The sequence below is a fragment of the Opisthorchis viverrini genome, assembly GCF_000715545.1.
Source record: "Opisthorchis viverrini unplaced genomic scaffold opera_v5_56, whole genome shotgun sequence".
NCBI lineage: Eukaryota > Metazoa > Platyhelminthes > Trematoda > Opisthorchiida > Opisthorchiidae > Opisthorchis > Opisthorchis viverrini.
This window is the reverse complement of record NW_008751713.1, coordinates 402,376-406,568: the sequence shown is the minus strand read 5'-3', so window position 1 is coordinate 406,568 and position 4,193 is coordinate 402,376.

The following is a 4,193-nucleotide window of genomic DNA, read 5'->3' as shown; positions in this document are numbered from 1 at the left end:
TTTTTCACCCTCCTCCACCCAAATTCGGATAATTTCTTCGCAGGTCCCAGCTCTAGGACTGACCGTTTTGCTCGCCTTGCATCACACTCAGCTGCACCTTCCGCACGGCTGAGTTCAGTTACAACCCTAAAGACTTCGAAGTCTGTTTTCAAACCCCGAAAGCCTGTCTACTTGGCGACCTTCAATGTTCGCACACTGAAGCAAGCAGGTCAACAGGTGGCTCTTGAGCGTATGCTGGATTCCCTCTGTATTGATGTATGTTATGTCAGAAACAAAGACGCAGGACGCAAGTACTGTGGTCGAACTGACTGCCCCCTCGCTTTCTTTCAGGTCCCAGATGCACACCTCTGGTGATGAAGAGGTCGTTGCAGCTGGATATGCTGAGGTGGGTACTGTATTGAGCGAACGAGCGAAAGCGTCTCTACTTGACTGGATATCCGTTGAAAGTCGCCTCTGTGCGGCTCGTTTAGCAACATCTGTAAGAGAATCTAGAGAAAGTGAAGTTCATCGCACCTTTTTTACTGTCTGCTTAGGCCCCAACTGGCTGTAGCTCTGAATATGCCAAAGACAGTTTCTATGACGCTCTAGGTGCCCTTCTACAGCAGGCTAAGCTCATATATCGTTGTGGTTGCTGCTGACATGAACGCCCAGGTAGGTAGACTAAGCGCTGCTGAAGCCCGATTGGGTGGTCGTCTTGTTTTGGACACGAGACACACGGACAACGGAGACCGCTTACTTCAGATGTGTGCCGATCAAAGACTGTTCCTTTGCAGTACGAATTTCCGGAACAGTGGATATCACTTGACAACGTGGTGCCCACCATCAAACGAGCGCCGAATCCAAATAGACCACATTGCCGTCAGTTATCGGTGGCGAGGGTCGATCACCGCCTGCCGCTCCTTCTGGAACACCAGCGTGGACTCCGACCATGCACTTGTACGCTGCTGCTTTTCATTGCGCTTTTCAGGTGTACGCAAATCGCGCACACCTCGCTTAGCCATTGAGAAGCTAGTTGATCCAGAAACCAAACGAAACTATCAGAAACAGCTCCTCGAATGCCTGCCGGACGGTACGGTGTCGGATATAAACGGCCACTGGGAAAAAATATCCAACGCGTTGCTCAAAGCAGGAGCGTCTGCTTGCGGTACAACCCAGCCAACCTCATCCAAGCATTGGATCTCTGATAGAACCGTGTCTTTGCTGGAGACCCGGCGACAAATCCCACCTGGTCGCTACCACAACTCTACCCGGGGCATCATCCGACGCCAGGTGAAACTGAGTGTCCGCGCAGACCGAGAAGCTTGGTAGACCCGAAAGATCGAAGAAATGGAAGATGCGCAAATTGTTCCACTTGATTCGTTCGATTGGTCCTCGGAAACCTCTTGTCAGCGAAATACTCAGGGACAAAAATGGCTCCCTGATATGCAGCAAAGCAGAACGTTTGGATCGCTGGGCACAGTACTTCGAACAGCAATTCAGCTGGCCACCTGCTAGCCCCAATCCAGAAACCCGGGATTCAACAGAAAGGTGGACCGTAAATATGAAGTCTCAGAAGTGTCCGAATGTATTTCTCTACTCAAGCGTCATCGTGCTGCTGGTCCTGACGACCTTCCACCTGCTTTTTTCAAGGGTGGTGGTGGATTCCTCGACCAGTGCCTGTCTAGCTTTTTGAGTATATCTGGGGGGGGGAGGCCATCCCAGACAACTGGGGCGAATCGATAAAGGTGTCCGTTTTTAAAAGGGGTACTTGGAGTGAATGTAGTAACCACAGAGGTGCTAGTTTGACGCCTGTTGTGACAAGGCTTTTGGCGAAACTGATTCTTCGCTGTCTTACGGTGGCACGTGAAACCTTGACTCGTGAGAATCAAGCGGGATTTCGACCGGTTAGAGGCTGCGTTGACCACATTTTCACACTCCGTCACGTGTTAGAGCAACGCCACATGTACAGACGACCCACAATCTTGGTATTCCCTGACTTCAATGGATGCGTCTGATTTTATGGATCGGTCAGTGCTGTTAACTGCACTTACTGAACAGGGTATGCCCCAGAAGTTTGTAAACATAATCCAGTCTCTATATTCAGATACTTCTGGGTGGGTGAGAGTGTATGGTGAGATCTCAAAAAGCTTCCCTACAAAAAGTGGTGTCAGACAAGGATGTCCACTCTCTCCATTCTTGTTCAACTTCGTAATTGATGGAATAATGAGGCGAAAACTGGACGGTCTTCAAAACCCCGGTGTTCAAGTTGTTGCTGGTGAGAGCCTTGTCGATCTGGAGTACGCAGATGACATTTTCCTCATCTTTGAAGACCAAAGCGAAGCACAAGCTCTATTGAATAAACTGCCCACCATCATTTCATCTTTTGGCATGCGCCTCGCACGTTCAAAGTGCAAAGTCATGCTTCAGAACGTGCGAGATGGCTCAAGTGGTTAGAGCGCGAAATTACTGACCGGAAGGTCTGTGGTTTGAGCCCGACCTTCGCCTCTCGACTTCCCCTGTCTAGGCTTGGACAACCTGGCAGTATCCAAGCCCTCGTGCTTCCTTCGCGTGGCATGGCAGCTAGGCACCGAAAGGGTGTTACAGCTGACCGACTGGGTTATATCCCTTACAATTCAAGGAGAATCACTGGAGACTGAGGAAAACTTTACATACCTCAGTAGTTGTATTAGCTCTGACGGAGGTGTGTTTGATAAACTCAGTGCAAGAATCTCAAAGGCTCGAATCACGTTTGCTAATTTGTATCACTTGTGGCGCCAAAAAGGCATCTCACTGAATCATAAGGGTCGTGTGTACTAGGCTACAGTAGGAGCTGTGTTGTTGCATGGGTGCAAGACATGGTCTCTGCAGGTAGATGATGTGAGGCCTTTTCAGGTTTACGACCGCCGATGCCTCAGAAGCATGGCTGGTTATGGATGGCGTCAGCGGGTATTTGTTTGTGCTGCAGGCGTGTCACTCCGAGGAAACACCCAGCATCATCGACTACGATGATCGGGCATCATGCCGAAACACCGTCCACCGAGACGAGTGTTGTTCTCCATGCCTCCTTCAGGATGGCACGGATGATGATGATGACTCTGAAGCTCAGTCTTCCTGTTGATGTGGTTCCTCGGTGAATATAAGCGGCATCACAAATTTTATAGACTATGCGTATCCATTGTGTATGGACACTGTCCAGCACCATAGTGCATGCTCCGAATGTTTTGAGGATGGCGTAGAAGGGGATTGTCGCTTATCCGGGTAGTCAGGAAAGGTGGCTGTACTCCCTATCAGGACTGGTTCTCAAACTAGTTGTCAGGTGGAGTCTAAGCTATGATCCCACGAAGGTTCGACCTGACCCCTTTTGGCTCTGGGCTTTTGCTCCTTTGAAAGAGCGTTAACCACATACGCATGAGGTTTAGGATGTGTTGAACCTGGGGAGCCATTGTTTGTGCACCAAGTTGACTGGTGCGTCTTGGTGACACGCAATTGATTGTAGTTAGCACACTTAATAATCCCGTCATTATTCTTAAAGACAGAGCCTCCCAAAATATGGCACGCTGAGGTATTGCACAATGCGGTGGGAACAAGTCAGTCACCAGCAACTATAAGCACGTCGTGCCTGAGTGGTCGGTTAACAGCTGGTTGGAGTGTGTGTTCCTCAGAGCCAACTGTCAAGGCGTATACGGATACGATGATGCCGATGGTGACGTTCTTGGACCTTGTCAGTAAAATTCTCGAGTTAATCGGTACAGATGACAATGGCACATTTCGAACCAGATTACTGAGCACAAAGATCGTATCACATTGACGAGAATCATCTGGTGGACCAAGAGGATAAAGCGAAAAGGAGCTATCTGCCTCAGGAACTTGAAGTCGACGAGTTGTGCCTAGGTATCCATATTGACATATGGTCGTGAAGGACGTATCGTAGTGGCTTTGCTCTCGACATCCAAAAGGGTCCCTGCATCAAAAGATCAGACATGAACGAATTTCTGAAGATTGGGTCTCTCAGATTGCTTTTCCGGTGCCCCAAGTCACTGGTACTGCCTAAGGTGCACCGCTTACGGCGACGCCACAGCATGAGTTTAGTCGAGACATGTCATGAAGTTTCTTGAGGACTTGTTACAAGTCGCATCCCTGTGCCAGCCGGCTTGGGTTCAAGGGAAACTCGAGGAAGTAGTGCGAGGGAAGACAGAACAGAATCGTTGTCCTGG